Here is a 20,398-nt window from a genome sequence, read left to right on the forward strand (position 1 = left end):
ACAGGTCAGTCTGGAAAAGGCAAAACTATGGAGACAATAAAAAGATCATTGACTGCCAGTGGCTGGGGGTGAGAGGAAGGGATGAATAGGTGGTGCACAGAGGATTTCAAGGGCAGTGAAAATACTCTGTAATGGTGGATATGTGTCATTATCCATTTGCCCAAACTCATAGAATGTATAACACCAAGAGTGAACTGTAATGTAATATAAACTCTGGTCTTCCAGTGATTATGATTATTAATGTAGGTTCATGAATTGTAACAAATGTATCACTCTGGTAGGGGATGTTGATAATGGAGGACAGTATGTGTGAGGAAGAGGTTATATGAGACATCTCTGGACCTTCCCCTTAATTTTGCTGTGAACCTTAAAACTTCTCTAAAAAAATAAAATAAATGTTAAAAAATTAAAGATTATTTTAAAAAATCTAATAAAAAATCATATAGTTATTACCATAGACACTGAAAAAGACTTTGGCAAAATTCAACACCCAATACTAATATGAAAAAAGAAAAACACTCAAGAAAAATAGGAATTAATAGAGAATTAAAATCCCTCTCTCTCTCTCTCTCTCTCTCTCTCTCACACACACACACACACACACACACACACACACACACACACATACCCCCCTTAGTCATAAAGCTGGCATTTTTCCTTAATGGGGTAAAAACAGAGGCGTTTCCACTAAGGTCAAGGCTAAGGTAAATATACCACTATCTTCACTACTATTTAACAATGTACTAAATTAGTGACAAAAAAATTGAATCACTATGTTGTACACCTGAAACTAATATAATACTATAAATAAACTATATTTCAATTACAAAAAAGTTTTCAAAGGAAAAAAATTACAGACAAAAATACTGGAAAAGGATAAGTAAAACACTTTCTATTTGTAATAACATGTTAATATACTTGGAACACAAAAGAGAATCAATGTTAAAATCTCCAACAATAAATTAGTACGGTAGAATTTCTAAATAAATAAACCAAAATTAAAACCCTCATATATACATACACATAATAATCAGATGACATAATGGTAGAGAAAATCCCATTTACAATAGCATCAAAGGTATAAACATAACAAAACATGTAAAACCTAAAAGTGGAAAACCATTCTTGGAAGCCATAAAAGTTGACTTGATTCAGTGGAAAGACATTCCTCATACTTGGATAGGATATCTCAACATCATCAAGATGTCAGTTCTGTCTAAATTCATTTTTAAATTTCACACAATCCCAATAAGAATGCCAACAAGAATTTTTATGGAGCTAAACTGATATTAAAGTTCAGTGGACAAAAATAGTGTAATCTGTTTTACATACCTTGATCACCAAAAAAAATTCACATGAACTATTTATAAAGCAGAAATAGCTTCTGATGTCCTATTTGCAGACTAACCTTACCACAAATAAGTAATAATGGGTGTAGGTCATTTTGTAGATGGTAAGGTTTTCTTTTCCTTATGGGGTTCCAGATCTCTCTCTGTTGAATGGTGCAGGAGCAAATCTACCTTGAGATTACTGATTAGAAAAAGAGGTCTGTATTGAAGGGCAGCAGCATCTTCACCAGCTAACAGTGTACAATGTAATAAATAAAAGTTAAGAGTATCTATTCTACACTGTAAAAATATGACAGAAGGGTAATTCTCATAATTTTTTATTTTTCAACCATTCTTACTGCATTCCCTATATAGTGAAAGGAGAAATTTTTATTAAGCCTATAATATGTAACTTTCAAGTAAAATTAACTAGCATCTTGACTCAAGTAAAAAAATAGTTCAGACAACCTATTACTGACCAACTAATAGATCCGAATAGCTCCCAATTAAAAAATGAACTGAGGAACTGAACAGACATTTTTCCAAAGACATACAACTGTCCAAAGACATACAAAAGGTACATGAAACGATGTGTAAGATCACTAATCATCAGCCAAATGTAAAACAAAACTACAATGAGTTATCACCTCACACTTGTTAGAATGGCTATCATCAAAAAAGACAAAAATATAATAAATGTTGGTGAGGATATAGAGAAAAGGGAAATCTTGTACACTATTTGTAGGAATGTAAACTGGTACAACCACTATGGAAAACAGTATGGAGGTTCCTCAAAAAATTAAAAACAGGACCACCATATGATCCAACAATCCCACTTCTGGGTATATGCCCAAAGGACATGAAATCAGAATCTCAAAGAGATATCTGCTCTTCCAAGTTCATCACAGCATTATTCATAATAGCCAAGATACGGAAACAACCTAAGTGTCCATCTATGGATAAATGGATAAAGATGATGTGATAAATGTATGCAATGGAATATTATTCAGCCACGAGAAAGAAGTAATTCTTTTTTTTTTTTTAAGATTTTTAGAAATTTCATGTAATGTCTGAAACATTTATATTAACATATTTCCATATATATTTCCATACAAATACAAATATTTTTACAAATTTCATGTAATGTCTGAAACATTTATATTAACATATTTCCATACAAATAACCCAATGAAAGTTTAGTATTAGCTGTTTTGTTTGTTTGTTTTTGTTAATCCTATCTGTCGAGAAAGAAGTAATTCTTGCCATTTGTGACAACATGGATCGATCTTGAGGCCATTATGCTGCGTGAAATATGTCAGACAGAGAAAGGCAAATACTGTATGATGTCACTTGTATATGGAAACTAAAAAGGCTGAACTCATAGACACAGAGAGTGGAATAGTGGTTTCCAGGGGCTGGGGAGTGTGATAAATGGGAGATGTTGATCAAAGGGTACAAATTTCTAGTTAATAAGATGAGTAAGTTCTGGGAAATATACAGCATAGTAACTATAGTTAACAATACTGTATTATGGACTTGAAATTTGCTAAAAAATAGATCTTAAATGTTCTCACTGCACACACACACAGAAAATGGCTAATTATATGAGGTGCTGAAGGTATAAATTACCTCAATTGTGGTAATCATTTCATAATATATGTGTATCAAATCAGCATGTTGTACACCTTAAACTTACAGAATGTTATATGTCAGTTACAGCAAATAAAGCTGGGGGCAAGGGGTGATCCAAACAGCTCGTTACATTTTCTAATTCCATAGACATATTTAACCTGAAAACACTTCACCATTTTCACGACATCCATCTCAAGCATTTCTTATCTGAATTGGTTATTAAAGGTTTCCTATATACAGAGTAAAATTTAATCTCCAATTAAGAGTGAAATGATACTATATTAAGAGGAGGGAAAAAAAACAATTTTAGAATATAAATGCTACTAAGTTTGACGGCAGTAATTCTAAAATAAGCAACCTTTATATTCTTTTACCAAATACAAGCATTACATATTCTACAGGTGTCTGAAATTTTAAGGCTTTAAGGTGATATTTTCCTACAACTTTTCCCACAACTTTTCTACAACTTTTCTAGTAAAATACCCATCAACTTTTCTAGTAAAATACCCATCAAGTTGACTTTTTAAAAATCTCTAAAATGATATAGATTATATACACAACAATATATCTAAAGATAAAAATGCAACTTGCAGCTCAGGTCAGAAGAGGTTAATAAAATAACATGGAATAACATGCAAAAATGCTTTGTATTCTGGGAACAGTTATCACATCATAAAATCAGAAAAGTCAATTACAAAGCAGCACAAATGTCTGTGCTATCATTTCAAGGGCATGATATTTCACATGTTTGAAATTTATGATATTCAACTTAAAAAGAAGTGAAATCATATTTTAAAAATATAATGTAGATAATTATACCTTCCATAAGCTAAAGAGGGTTCAATCAGTTCTGAATCAATAATATGTATATTTGAAAAGACTAGCTTTTTAGTAGCTACAGTGCAATGAGAAACACTGAACTAAAGCCAATTATTTATTCATACATTTGACCAACAAAAATTTATTGGGCACAAACTATGTACCTGGGGGAAGGATCACCTGATCCCTAGTGCTAAAACAATACCTGGCATACAAAAAAATTGTTGAATTCAAATGTATAAGTGTCTCTTCTAAAAGTAAATTACACAGTACATTTAAGTACCATAAAAATCTCTTGCAAAGTGAGGAGGTAATAGAAAATAAAATTTGAGAAAATGAAGACAGGCTTAGGCAAAATATGCAATGCTCAAACCCACATTATGAAAAATATTTACACCTCATTATGCTTTTAGATATCTTCCTATAAGTAATTTTAATTCATATTTTATAAAATGTATTTATAAATATTTATAGCAAGATATATTTATAAATGTGCTTGCCTTCCTAAATGAATATTATCCAATAGTTTTACCCAATTTTATTTTATTTTATTTTTTTTGTAATTTTATTTTATTTACATATTTATTTATTGGCTGTGTTGGGTTTTTGTTGCTGCGCGCGGGCTTTCTCTAGTTGCAGCGAGCGGGGGCTACTCTTCGTTGTGGTGCACGGGCTTCTCATTGCGGTGGCTTCTCTCGTTGCGGAGCACGGGCTCTAGGCGCGTGGGCTTCAGTAGTTGTGGCACGCGGGCTCAACAGTTGTGGCTCGTGGGCCCTAGAGTGCAGGCTCAGTAGTTGTGGCGCATGGGCTTAGTTGCTCCCCAGCATGTGGGATCTTCCCGGACCAGGGCTCAAACCCGTGTCCCCTGCATTGGCAGGGGGATACTTAACCACTGCGCCACCAGGGAAGTCCCTTACCCAATTTTAAAAGGTAAAAAAAAAATCCAACAATTGTTTCCATATATACAAAAATTCTTTCATCTAATCAATAGTGATTTGCTAAGCCCTATTTACTTTTCAAGGTCTTTGATTAACATTTTCAGAAATCTTTAGCATGACAATAATAAACAAGTCATCTTTTAAAACAATTCTAAAAATCACAAGACTGCCTTAGCAATCTTTCAAGATCACTATGCAAAACTGAGAAATTATGACCATTTCAAGTATTACTTAAGAGAGTCCTAACAGAAGAAATTAACCACCCCATGTGGAATAACTCTGAACCAATGAAAAGTACACTTAAATGGAGCTACTACTGTCACATCAAGAATTATAAGGGATTCATATTCCTTCCAGGAAGTGCCTTAGGAACCACTACATACAAAGTATTTAATTTTAAAAGTATTAATTACATTCAAGTTCCCTAATTTTAATTCAAAACTGAAAATTGGGCTTCCCTGGTGGCGCAGTGGTTGAGAATCTGCCTGCCAATGCAGGGGACACGGGTTCGAGCCCTGGTCTGGGAGGATCCCACGTGCCGCGGAGCGACTGGGCCCGTGAGCCACAATTACTGAGCCTGCGCGTCTGGAGCCTGTGCTCCGCAGCAAGAGAGGCCGCGACGGTGAGAGGCCCGCGCACCGCGATGAAGAGTGGTCCCCACTTGCCGCAACTAGAGAAAGCCCTCGCACAGAAACGAAGACTCAACACAGTCATAAATAAATAAATAAATAAATAAAAGAACGTGAATTTCTTTAAAAAAAAAAAAAAGTAGTAAACTTTAAAAAAAAAAAAAAAACTGAAAATTATCCTTTATGAGCATATGTAATATATATATATAATATTGGCATACTAACCAAAAAATTTTCTGAAAACATTAGACATGTATGGTTTTTCATTTAGATAATATTTGATTAAATTTTGTTTAGATGATGTATTACATAGAAGTAGGGAAAGCTAGTGTAGTGGTTCAGAATTAGCCTCCCCTTTTACATGAGGATTACTTTGAGCTAAAGGCAGTCAAGGCCCTGTGAGTTCAGGAGAAACTACTGCCCCTCCCTTAAATACCTAGAAGAATATAAATTGGGGATTTTTCCCAGAAAAGAGTTGCTATAGGAGATAAATTTTATCTAAGTGGTGCCATCTATATGGCAGGGCAAACATTTCATTACCAAATATCTGCTCATCTTCTTATTGTCCTGTGAATGACCCTCCTATGCTTGGACGCTTCAGGCCCCTAACCCATTCCTTAACTCAGTACGGCACATATGCCTTTTACCTTTCTGTCTTTGAACCTCTCGTGTATGTGGGGTCTCTGACCTTCTCGTACAAACGAAATTTTAAAATGTGCCTCATTTCAAGTTAATTCTTAGACCAGACAGAAGAACCTAAGAGGGTAAAGGAAAGTTTTCTTTCTCTCCAACACTAGCCTGGAAGATTTTGCATGGTATAAATTTCCCATCAAAGTCTGATTAATCCTTTCTATATCAGGATTTGCTATAGAGGAAAATTTGTATATTTTACTTGGTTAAAAACCACAGGTTCAGCTATCTGGAGATGAGTTTTCCTTTCTGATTTATGGATGAGGGATAGGGAGAAAAAACACAGCAGGATATCCCAGATTTTCTCTCCTCTCCTCCCATTTTCTTTTGTCACACTATCTCTCTTCTTGTGTAAATCTACTCAGCTACAAATTCTAAGTTAAATGATAGCGCCATATGAAAAGTCAACCTCAATGGTTCGGGATATTTTGTGAATTGCATCACATACAAATAGGAGCAATTGAGATGAGCTGTACAGATAATATGTATCCCCACTCATTCACAACCAAAGAGTAAAATACCCAATCCACTTGAGTACTGTGATAACCAACCTATTTCCCCTATATTCACAAGGCATGAAACAGTATTATCTATGTGCATACAATGATGTTGCTTCAGTGTTTTCTTATAAGAACATGGAAATGGTAACCATAAAGTGTTAGAGATATATCCTCTACTATTGTTCCCAGAACAATGGCAAACAATGAGCAAAGAGCACTGCTTACTGGAAAATATTAGAGAAATTACTATGTAACAACATACCACTTCCTGGAAGAAAAAGAATCCAAGCTTATTTTTAACTCCCAGTTTAAGATTTAACTTCAATGGCATATAAATGCACATCTACTCATGCTACCAGTGACATCATTCATTCATCCAACCAACTATTAACAAACAAAGGCTTCTAACACCAGGGTATTGCGTTAGTTACTGGAAAATACAAAGTTGACAGTCCTTACCTAGAGGGGCTTATCACTTAACTGAAGGAATCATGCATGTAAATAATTCTAATGAAGTATTTATAATTGCTATGAATACAAGCTATAATATATACAATATAAAATTTCAGAAAATCTAATACAACAGTATAGTATATAAAAAGAAGTACATCATGTCCAAGTGGTGTTTCTCCCAGGAATCTAAATAAGATCTGTTTAACATTTAAAATCAACCAATGAAATTCAACATATCAATACTAAGAAAGGAAACACATATGATCATCTCAATAAATGCAGAAAAGGCATGTGACAAAATTAAACACTCATTCCCGATAAAAACTCAAAGCAAACTAGGAATAGAAGAAAAATTCCTCAACCTAAAAAGGGCATCTATTCTACAGTTAACATCTTGCTTGATGGTAAAAGACTGAATACTCTCTACCTAAACTAAGATCAGGAGCAAATGAAGGATAGCCACTCTCACCACTTCTATTCAAAATTGTGCTTGGAGGTTCTAGCTAAAATAATAAATCAAGAATAAGAAAGAAAAGGCACTCAGATATGAAAGGAAAAAATAACTTGCTCTATTCATAGATGACATGATTGTCCATGTAGAAAATTTAAAGAATATTAAAAAAAACCTCTGAGTTCAACAAAATTATAGGATATAAATTTAATACTCAAAATGGAACTGTATTTTATATACTATCCATGAACAACTGGAAATTGAAACTTAAAAAATCTTATGTTCACAATGGCACCCCAAAACATAAAATGCTTTAGGAATAAATCTAACAGAATACATACAAGATCTATACGCCAAAAACTACAAAACTCTGATGAAAGAAATCAAAGAACTGGAGGTAGAGAACTATACTATTTTCATGGGTGGAAGATTCAATACTGTTAAGATGTCAATTCTCTCCAAACTGATGTGAAGTCCACATTTCAAGGCTTACCACAGAGTTACAGTAATCATGAGAATATGGTAATGGCAAAAGGATGGATAGACATATAGATCAATGGAATAGAATAGAGACTCCAAAACAGATCTAGTCATATGTGGTCAATTCATACTTTACAAAGGTACAAAGACAATTCAGTGGAGGGAAACTATCTTTTCAACAAATGTTACTGGTACCGTTAGATATCCATATACAAAGAAAAGAACCTCAACCCATACTTCTATTAATACAAAAATTAATCTAAAATGTATTATAGATCTAAATGTAAAATCTAAACTATGAAAATTCTAGAAGAAAACATAAAAGCAAATCTTTGTTCTTTGGTTAGGCAAAAATTTCTTAGATATGACACTAAAAGCACAATACATAAAAGAAAAAACTGATAAATTGGACTTCAACACATTAAGAACTTCTACCCTCCAAAAGACACTAGTAAGAGAATGTGAAAAATATGTGCAAATGACATATCTGATAAAGAAATTTTATCAGGAATTTACCTAATTCTCAAAACTCAGCAACTGAAAAACAAATAACTCAATTTTTTAAAAGGGAAAAGAGGACCTACGATGGCAAATAAGCACATGAAGAGACACTCAACAACATTCATCATGAGGGATATTCAGATTAAAACCACAAAGAGACATCTCTAAACACCAAAACTAATAATACCAAATACTGACAAGGATGTGGAACAACTGGATTTCTCACACATTGCTTCCTAAGTGCAAAATGGTCCAGCCACTTGGAAAACAATTTGTAGTCTCTCATAAAGTTAAACATAAAATTATCAAATTATCCAGCAATCCCAGTCTTGAGTATTTACCCAAATGAAACAAAAACTTATGTTCACACAAAATCCTATTTGAAAATGTTGTAATGGTTTAATTCATAATTGTCCAAAACTGGAAAGAACCTAAACATCCTTCAATTAATTAACCCATACAATGGAATACTATGCAGTAATAAAAAAAGGAATAAACTACTGATATATGCCACAGCATGGATAAATCTTAAAAGCATTATGCTAGGTCAAAGAAACCAAACTCAAAAAGCTACTTATTACACTATTACATTTATATGACATATTAGAAAAGTCAAGACTGTAGGGACAAAAAACAGATCAGCTTCCAGGAGCTAGCCAGGGGGAGGGGTTCACAACAAAGGGGAATGGGGATATTTTAAGAGATGATAGAATTGTTCAACATCTTGATTCTGGGTGCTGTTATACAACTGTTTGCATTTGTCAAAAACCAAAGAACTGTCCCTAAAAAGGGTATATTTTACTATTTGTAAATCTTTATTTAAAAAAAAACAAAAATATTGTTTAGAAAATAGCCAAGGCATAGACAAGGAAAAAATATTTATAAACTATACATCTGACTTGTATTCAGAATATATAAATAACTCTACAAGTCAATAATACGAACAATTCCTTTTAAAAATGGGCAACAGATATGAGCAGATACTTCACAAAAGTATACAGGTGACAAATGATTTCATGAAAGATGCCCAACCTCATTAGTCATCACAGGAATGCACATTAAAGTCGAATGAAACGCAACACATTTAACAGAATGGCTGAAATTAGAAAAAAACCAACAACATCAAAGTGATGCCAAGGATGGGGAACAAATGAGACTTCCATAATTTTCTGTGGAAACACAGAATGGTACAGCACTTTGGAAAACCGTTTGGGATTAAAGTTAAGCCTATACTTACTATATAACCAAGGAATCCCGTTCCTAAGTATTTACTCAAGAGAAATGAAACTATGTGTTCACACAAACTTGTACTCAAATGTTCATATAAGTTTTACTCGCAAAAACCATAAACTGGAAACAACCCACCTGTCCACCAAGTGTTGAACAAATAAACAAACTGGTATAGATATACAGTGGAATACTACTCAGCAATAAAAAGAACTGATGCTCACAACAATGTGTGCAAATCTAAAAAGCATTATGCCAAGTGAAAGACTCCTGACACAAAAGTCTACACACCGTATGATTCCATTCACATGGCATTTCGAAAACAACAAAACCATAGTGACATAAAGCAGATTAGTGGTTGCTAAGGTCCAAGGGGAGAGAATTGACTTCAAAGGAGTAAAAGGAACTTTTTGGAGAAATATAAATGTCCTTTATCAAAAATTTTGGTGGTAGTTACACAACTGTATACATTTGTCACAACTTAACAAATTTCATACTAATTGTTGGGGAATTTTATCGTGTTTAAATTAAAACTTTTCTATATCTCTTTAGGTTCTCTTCATAACTTCAAAACAATTGGAAAATGAAGACAAGCCAAAATTTTTTTTAAAAAAACCTGAAATCTCACCACGCAGAAACAATAACCGCTATTAGCATTTTGATATAAATCACACAGGGTATTTTTCAATGTAAACATGAATTTTTGGTCAAACTTAAAATAAGATCAGATCCTTTACATTGTTCAGGAGCCACCATTTTTTGAATTCCAAAATAGATCACAAATATATTTCTACTTCAGTAAATATACTTACTGTGTACACTAAAAAGAAAAGCAGACTATGCTATGATTCTCCCAGTTGTAAATGAACACCAAGAATTCCTACCGTATAATATCTTTTTGTTGTCATTAATTATTTCAATATTTGCAAAATTTATTTCTAATATATGACTGTTTAATTCACAGGTCTTGGATTCTCTAAGGAATGAATTTTTTAGTTTTGCTATATAAAATTCAAAGAAATCCTTTATAAAAATAGAACAAAATCTTAATTTTTATGGGATGATATGCAATTAAAAATAACAGTTAACATTAAATAAATATTATTAAAAGAATTTTTTGGAAGAGAGTTATTTGTTGATTTGTTACCATCAACTCTTTGTAAATTTAAGGGAAGATGCTGTACTCACACACAAAAAGGACCACTCTATTTAAACAGGTTTTTTTTTTTTTTTTTTAATGAAAGAAAAAAGAAACCCCAGGGTCTAAAATGTAATGAGTGATCCTATTAGTTCCACCAGACTAAAATCATACAGTCTACGTATGTGGTCTTTTCAGCCACATCTGTCATGAACCATTTTTACATCACAAAATGCAAAATACTGAGCACTGATTTACTAGATGAGACCTGGGAAAGTATTCATCATTTGATTTCCCCCTAAAAGAAAAACTGGCTCACAGGAAGACAGGTGACAGTTCTTTTCAGATCACAATCAGAACTTACACATTTTAGAATCAAATCTTCATATAATTCAAGCAAACAGAAAAAAAAAAATGAAATAAAAGATTAAGTAAAGTGGAAAAACAAAAGAAATCTCAATTATGACTTTCTTAAATCCAAACATTTTGCTTGGCTAGGAAACATGGACCATACATTAAAAATATTTATAATATGTGAAAATGTATAAACATGCTTGCCACATAGTAGATGCTCAATAAATGGTACTCTTATTATTTTAAATACTTCATGAAATACATACTTATTGAGCATTTTATATACTGATCTGATATTCCTCCTTTCAAAAGCTCTCAGTTATACATGGAACTTAAATGGAACTAAAATGGAATTTTTACTTAACATAAAATGTATAGTATAGAAGAGTTTTGAATTAATTATTTCTTTGACTTATCTGAAATCTGTATTAATCACTTTTTGGTAAATTTCTGCACATAATGTTATTTACTCTTATCATAAAACCAGACCTATAATTTCCCTTATAGGAAAAGGGTGGCTGTTATTCCAAATTTTTTAATGGCTTAAATTAAATATTAAAGGGTGCTTAATTTAAAAAAACTTCATTACATAATTCTGTGTTAGATAAATTATTTACAATGATTCTAAAACCACTGAAAAAGAAACTGCATACTTGATAAAGCAAACATCCAAATCTTATACATTTGTCAGTCTTTCAATAATGAATTCTGGGGAAAAATAAATTCACAGACACCCAAGTGAATTGGCAACTGTAAGTGACAGAAGCCCTTCTAAATCCTCTGTTTACACTGGGGATTAGCGGAGTAGATTTTGAGTTGCAAACTGAACAGTCCATGGTCAAGGGAACCTGCTCCCTGTCAGCCCGCAGGGCATAAGGACAAAGCATGGTCCTGGCAGGAAGTGACCCATAAACATATTCCTACCCAGGATTTATACAAAGCCAGTCTGCCTCACAGAAACTCCATATGACCATTAACTGGCCTGCAAGGCCTGCCAGGAGGCCTAATTACAGGTCTACAGAGCCCAATAACAAAAGCTGAAGGGCTTTAGCCTAGGGATGATCTGCTTTATACTGACTTGAGAGAGTCCATATAGAGGACCCAAAAGAAAGAGGTTTAGCTTTAAAATTCTCCCCAGAGAGCCAGCATTGTACTCAAGTCTAGAAAGCCCACATGCAACATACTTCAGCTAGGCTTAAACATACCACCCTCTCAAAATTAACATTCAACTACTGTCTGCTTAACATCTGCTCAAACATGGCAAGTTGCTGTGATATTGTTAGACTCTAACTGATAGCTTTCTTCTTACTAAATATTATTGGGGATAAATAATAGTCATTCAAATATAAATGTGTAACTGATGCTAAAACAAATAACTTATATTTTCTGAAAGTAATTTACTTAATAGTTCTCTTTAGGAAGCACTAGTATATCTTTTTGGATTAACACAAAGTGCAAAATCATGCTCATTATTGGACACTGGGAGTTAAATTAACATTATCAATTTGATTTTGCATTAAAGGTATTAAATTTTATGTAGAATTTCTGAAGAAATGTGGTTTTGCAGAAACCACATTCGATGAAAAAAAGGTTTTAACCAATGCCCAAGTCAATGAAACTATTTAAGGTTGTATACATTTGTTTCTTTTAAAAAGCACAAGAATTCTTAATTCTTGATAACTTCTTTTAACTGTATATGTATGGTGGTATGAGGAGGATGTTTGGCTCAATATCTCTTCTTTAATTACCCCATAAAGCCACTCTGGTGATGCCATAAAAAACTACTTCCATTCCTCCTGGCTAATGTTTATAGAACGCTCAGTTATATGTTAGGTGCTGCTCTAAAAACTTTATTACGTTAATTTATTTAGTTTTCATTAAAACTCTAAAGGTATATATTCTCATTCCCATTTCATAAATGGAAAAACTGAGGTTGAGCAAGGTTTAACAATTTTCCCATGGTTTTGTCAGTAAATAATGGATCTGGGAATAGCACCCAGGCCATCTGACTTCAGAACTTGACCACCATACTCTATTGCTTTTCATACTAATTGCAAACATTTACTGAATGCTTACTATGTACCAGGTACTATTCTAAGTGTTTTACAAATGTTAACGCACTTAAAGTCCATAACAACCCCATTAGTTATGTACTATTAGTATCTCCATTTTATAGATGAGGAAACTAAAGAAGAGCAAAGGGGAAGTGACCTGCTCAAGCTCACAAAGTTAGTGAACGAAGCCGGATGTGAATCTAGACTAACCAACAAGCAATCAAGCAGAAGTCTACATGGGGAAAAAAAGAAGTCTGAAAACTATTTATTTATATGAAATAGAAGTTAACTTTTTAATCACTTGCTATGTTTTTTTAGGTTTGCCCTACATGAAAGCCTCTCTCACAATAAATCAACCTACTTCTTGGAGCCAGGGATCAGTGGTCAGAAGCAAAACCTCTGTCGATGTTAAATCAGGGTTGCAGAATGGCTTTCTATGTTCCCCAGAAACAGTACAACATTATCATGGCAATTCCATTTGTAATTCTCAGAACTACAAATATTTAAAGCTAGACTGGACTTCAGAGAAGTACTGGGACTTACAAGATTAGATGGCTATGAAGAGAAAGGGTTAGGACTTGGCTTCCAGGTACTTAATGGGTAACTAAGAGAAGAAAATTCAAGTTTAACATGCTGCAGAATAATTGGGATGGAGTGAGGCACTTATGGCTTATTCCCAAAAACAGCTTCTTTCCTCGATATAGTGTTCTTACGTGTGTAACTCTTCTGTGTTTTACAATACTTAATTAGCTTCTATCCCAGCAAGGGTCACTGAAATGCATGTCCATAGTTAGGGTGAAGATGAAAACACTGGTAATCACAGAACATTACCCTAGATTTTTCAAAGTTCTCAGAAATATAGCTACTATGAGCACCCTAATAGTTAAGGAAAAGAACTTTTATTCTGAATAAAACATTAATCCTTTTGTATTATCAATTAAAAACAACTCATTTCAGAATCAAAGGCTTGCTTGAGGATAGAAATTATTTTATTATAAGGTAATTGTAGCATTATGCCTAACAAAACAAGATACGTATTTGGTAATGTTTTCTATCACCCTTCTTTCTGCTCAACGTAACTCAGGGATTTAACCTATGAATAGAAATAGCTCAGGAGTCAGAAATCATTGGATTTGAGCCCTGGTTTTCCCACTTACTAGGTATGTGATCTTTTACAAGTCATTTAAGCTTTCGGGATATTTGTAAAATGGAGTTAATTAGCTCTCCATGCAGGGATGTGAGTCAAATGATAAAAGATTTATGAAAATGCTTTGAAAACTATAAAGCACAATAAAAAGTGCTGTAGATATTATTTAGAAAATGAAATATTACACAGAAATTTTATGATAAAGGGGATTTACCATACATGCATTAAAAAAACTTCTATTTCTCTTATAACATTAGAGATATAATTTTAAAGGTTGCAGGTGTCAATAATTCTATTAAAAGTAAAATATTAAGGAGATTTTTAGAGAAAATTATCTCTTGAAACTATGTTGTGAGAAGTGTCATTTTTTCATGGTGATGAAAAATATTTATGTTTTGGAAAAATCTCTCCTCTAAATTCTTCTTCAGACCTATGAGCATATGGAGCATAAGATGACATTGTGGGGTTTTTTTGTTTTTGTTTTTAAATGCATAGTTTTTTTAAAAAAAATAAATTTATTTATTTATATTTATTTTTGGCTGTGTTGGGTCTTCGTTTCTGTGCGAGGGCTTTCTCTAATTGCGGCGAGCGGGGGCCACTCTTCATCGCGGTGCGTGGGCCTCTCACTGTCGCGGCCTCTCACGTTGCGGAGCACAGGCTCTAGAGCGCAGGCTCAGTAGCTGTGGCTCACGGGCCTAGTTGCTCCGCGGCATGTGGGATCTTCCCAGACCAGGGCTCGAACCCGTGTCCCCTGCATTGTTAGGCAGATTCTCAACCACTGCGCCACCAGGGAAGCCCGACATTGTGTTTTTGTGGAAAATCAACTAATGTGTGGAATGACGCTAACAAGACAAACAACAGTGACAGCAAAAGCGATGGAGACGAGTCTTTAAGTAAACTCATTATCTTCCTTCTTCCTCCTGTGTGATAATCACATTTCGTTATCTCTTTTGTCATGTACTACCTTCAAGTTTAAGATTAAAAGTTAGATTATTGCCATGTATCTTCTACTTCTGAAGCCAGGGAACTTTTCAATATATTTATTTAAAATCCACCAAAGAGTGGTTTAAATGAGCACACCAGCATCCAAAGGCTTAATTTTCAGTTACCCAGAATATTATTTCACAGTGACTTACTCACCAAAGATTAATAGCTGGAATTCTATTTGGCATAGTGACACTCACTACAGGCACCGTTAAAACTCCTGGGAAAGATCCAGAAGTTTTAGATATGGTTCCTGACCTTCAGACATTTATTATTTCATTGGGAAAATAGGTCCAACACTCATGAAACAAATATTAATATCAGCAGTATGTGAGTAAATACCAACATGAATGGTGTGCATAGAAAAAAAGAAAAAGAATTCAAAGGAGAACAGAAAGATTACATGCTGTAATGGTCAGAGAAATCACGTGGAAATGTTATTTGAGATTCGTACTGAAGTGTTTAGAGAGAGAAAGGGGAAGGAGAAAGACATTTCTAGAGGAGAAAAAAATCACAAGCAAAAATTCCCAGGTAGAAAAGAACATGAGTAACTCAAAGAATAACGAGAAGAAGTATAAAAATGAATTCTAAGAAAAAAAGTTAGAAAAGTCTGTGAATCCACCATACAAAACCTTGGAACCTTAAGCACATAAGTGTAAAATTGATCTTGTAAGCAATCTAGAGCCAGTGAATAATTTTGAGCAAAGGAGCAGCATGACCAAGTGGTGGCTGAGAAAGAATCATCTAGCAGTGGTACTCACCAGAAGCAATATGGAAATAATTTTCTGGTGGCTACCATCTGCCAGACTCTGGGCTAGGTACTTCACTTATAATATTTATCTTCACAACAATCCTATAAGGTAATCATCATCTTCTCCCCCTACAGACTAGGAAATAATGGTGTAGGGAAATCCTCAAAACCTAAATATTGATACTGTCAAATAGGTAACTTAAATATGCAACACGGTCTAGTTGAGACAATAGGGGGCTATAATTTTATACTGCTGGTGGGAATGTAATATGGTTCAGCCGCTGTGGAAAAGTTTGGTGGTTTTACAAAAAGTTAAACAAAGAATTTACCAAATGACTCCATAATTATACTCCTAGGTGTATACCCCTCAAAATTACAAATGGTTACTCAAACAAGTATATATATATATGCATGTTCAAAGCTACACTGTTCACAATAGCCAAAAGGTGGAAAAAACCCAAATTTCCATCAATAGATGAATGGATAAACAAATGGCATGTGTGTAAACACACACACATATATATATATATATACACACACACACATTCAGTGGAATATTATTCAGCCATAAAAAGGAATAAAATACTGACACAGGCTACAACATGGCTATACCTCCAAAACATGCTAAATGAAAGAGGCTAGACACACAAGGTCACACACTGTATGATTCCATTTATATGAAATATGCAGAATAGATAAATCCATAGAGATAGAGGGCAGGTTGATGGTTGTGGTTGCCAGGAGCTGAGGGTAAGGAGAGGGGAGAGAAATTGCCTAATAGGTAATAGGTTTTACTTTGGAAATGTTTTTAAACTAGATAGAGGTGGTGGTTATATAGCTTTGTGGATGTATTTAATGCCACTGAATTGTCACTTTAAACTGTTATGTTTTATTTTGTCTTATGTGAATTTCACCTCAATAAATTACTTTTAAAAGGAAAGAACTACAGTAAACTAGAAAATACACACATCTGCCATATTCCATTTTAAAAAAAAACCGTTTTGGCTAAACAATAAACATCAAACTACTGAAGGTCACAGAATGAGTGAGCAGTGGAAGCAGGCTTAGAACCCTTCCACTATTCACCACCCTCTCTCGGGAGAAGAGACAGAATTGAAGCAAAAGACCAACTAGGAGGTAATGGATTAACCTCTGGGTGGATTGTTTGGTGTCCAGACTAAGGAGTTGGCAGTGGGAAAGATAATAGAGGGATAACTATAAAAAATATTTCAAAATAAGTCATTAATTCTAGGTGAATGACTGCCTATAAAGAAGTCAAAGATAAACATTTCAAGGTTTTGAATCTTAATGAATGTGATAATGGTAAAAGTATTTTTTAAATGAAAAGAAAGAAGTCATGGCCAAGAGGATTTTTAATTGGATTTACTCAATATCATAAAGTAAATCATTATCTGAAGTTATATTGATAACTTAAAGATTCAATCTTACAAATTTATATAGTTTTACAAGCTTGAATCCTCCTGCATTTGGAAAAAAACAAAACATCTTAGATGTAACCTTAACTTCACATCACCTTCAAATTAAAAGTTAAACAAGAGACATGAAACTTCATTTCAATTGCATTTTGGCAATGAACATGAAAGAAGATTCTATCTAAATCTGAAGATTTAGCATAGCAAAATATAAAAATGTTAACAGTTTAGTATATACAAAATATGATCATAACAAATACAATAAAATCTCTGACTTCAAATTCAAGGTACATGGTTACATTTTGCTTAATGTATTTTACTCATACATATGTCTTTCAAAATCATACCGCTAGTAATTATTGCCAAATGTTATTAAATATATTTTAATTCCAAACCAAGGCCATTATTAACATTCACTAATAAATCAATAACAATGCAATGGTTATATATAAAACTTTCTTCTGGGACCCACAATTAGAGTAAAAGACTAAGTCTAGTCAGCAAGATTTCTACATATGAAGCCTATCTACCAGATTATGGTAACTATAAGGCTGAAATAAATCCTGGCTCAAGAATCTAGCATACAGCCTTAAGTTCTTCCCTATACCCAATTTTAAGGCCCTAAAGTTGAGGGTGTTTTCCCTGGGAACTCAAGTAAACTCCAATGAGACAGAATGGGAACTACCAGGCCTTCCTATCCAGCCACCTCAGTCTTAGGACCAGGCTAGACTTTATCCATGAGCCTTACCAGACTGAGCTCAAGTTCTTATTCCCCCCTACTTTATTTTGCTTGTTTGTTTATTTTTAATAATACAATGAATACCTTGATTCATCACTGAAACAGAGATCCAGAACCTTGACAATAAGTTCTATATTTGCTTAGTGCTCCCCTATATCCGTCTATCTGCTTCTCCTCTCAAAGGCCACAAGTTCTCATTAATAACAGTAATGTATGTTTTTCAAAGGGGTATAATATGTTATTTCATGTTATAAAGCAATATAGTCATGGAAATGGCATCAAAAAACAAAATCTGGTTAAAATGGTTTCTTAACCAGTGACAATGGTTACAACACAATCCTTTTGTAAAACAATTTAGCAAGAATGTATAAAAAGCCACTCTACATATTAGCACCCTCTAATCTCATAAACTCATTTCTATAGTAATCAATTCCAAGAAAATAAGCTAAACTATGAAAAACATTATTTGTAACAGGATGTGCATAACAGTATTATGGATAAGAGGGAAAAGCTAGAGACAATGTAAATGTTCAATAAGAAGAAAATGATTAAATAAATAATCCTATATCTAGCTAAGGTCTGTCCTTTGCTTATGGGGGGCAATGTTAAGTTTTTTAATTTGAAAATTGTCATAATATTTTGAATGTTTGTCAAATTCACAGAACCTCCCTACTTATCCTTAATAGAATTTAGAATGTTAAATTAAAAAATGAGGAATGACAGCTGGAACCAATATAAGCAAGTTATACACTGAGGTCTGCACTGTCAGATCTGTTTTATAATACGCTTTTTGTGACCGCCTAGAGGGGTGGGATAGGGAAGGTGGGAGGGAGACGCAAGAGGGAGGAGATATGGGGATATATGTATATGTATATCTGATTCACTTTGTTATAAAGCAGAAACTAACACACCATTGTAAAGCAATTATACTCCAATAGAGATGTTAAAAAAAATTTTTTTAAAGGTAAAGAAAACTGTATAAAACTATGAAATACAATTCTTTATAGTTGCATTAATAGAAACAAATATTTTCTGGACTAAGCACCATAAATATTTTCCTTTAAAGCAAGAGTTTGTCAGTACTCAAGTAATGAACCTGGAAATATTTCTTCTAAGCAAAATGCCACTAAAGAATGAATATATATTATATAAATAACAAAGAATCGTATTAACTAGCTTTATCCTATAGTATATTTATTGGAGAGTCAAAATTTGAAAAACCTAACAGTAAGCAAAATTTTAGTATATCATGTTTTCTATGTAATTAAAGATAAAATGAGTAAGATCAATACATAAAGATAAATGACTTTTAAAGTAATATGAAGTGGTATAGAGATTCACAGTCAAAATATTAATTTTTATATGGTAAGTTACTTCAATTAGTGATTTATGAAGCTAGTATATCATTTATACTGGTATTCCCAATCTTTAGACTGTAGACAGGTTGGGTAGGAATTAAAGGAGCTAATCTAAGAAATCCTTGAATTAATATGCATACATGTATTTTTGCAATTAATATTAAAAATATAACTACTATCATTTGGTAGTCTGAAATTACTTTTGATGTCAAAATAGAATTCTCATTTTCCAGTTGGAAATTATGAACTCTTTACAGATCTTTAAAAAGTAAATAATTTTAAGAAACATGTACTCCTTTGGTAATATTATTCTAACCCTACCTCATGCTTGATCTTGACAACTTATTAGTTGAATGTAACATATATTTTTAAAAAGCACATTAAGATTCAGAGTAAAATATCAGTACTTGGAAAAGATAACATGGATCGCTTATATTTTTTAAAAAGTAAAGTATTTAATGTGTACATGAATCTGGGTATTATAATCTAAAATCAAAGAAAGAATTATTGTGCAATTGAGATATTAAAACATACAGATTTTTAAGATTAGATGGTATCCAGACAAATAGTCCAATGAGTTAGTCTAATGTAACTGGAAGAATTATTAAACATTTATCTCATTTCCTTTAGAGCAAAACCTTGATCTAAAAATCACACCTTATATAAAAATTAAATCAAAATGATCACAGCCTCAAATATAAAATGTAAAGGTATAAAATTCTTCTTAAATATGCCACTAAAAGCACAGTCCATAAAAGACAAAAATCAATAAACTGGACTTCATCAAAATTA

General features: G+C 33.1%; 1 protein-coding gene across 6 annotated transcripts in view; it reads right to left on the reverse strand.

The window, feature by feature from the left end:
• Positions 1-20,398, reverse strand: part of RSRC1 (arginine and serine rich coiled-coil 1) — a 427,490-nt gene that overhangs the window by 145,090 nt on the left and 262,002 nt on the right. The gene's annotated exons all lie outside the window — the stretch shown is intronic.

Source organism: Balaenoptera ricei, chromosome 4 (genome assembly GCF_028023285.1).
Source record: "Balaenoptera ricei isolate mBalRic1 chromosome 4, mBalRic1.hap2, whole genome shotgun sequence".
Taxonomy (NCBI): domain Eukaryota; kingdom Metazoa; phylum Chordata; class Mammalia; order Artiodactyla; family Balaenopteridae; genus Balaenoptera; species Balaenoptera ricei.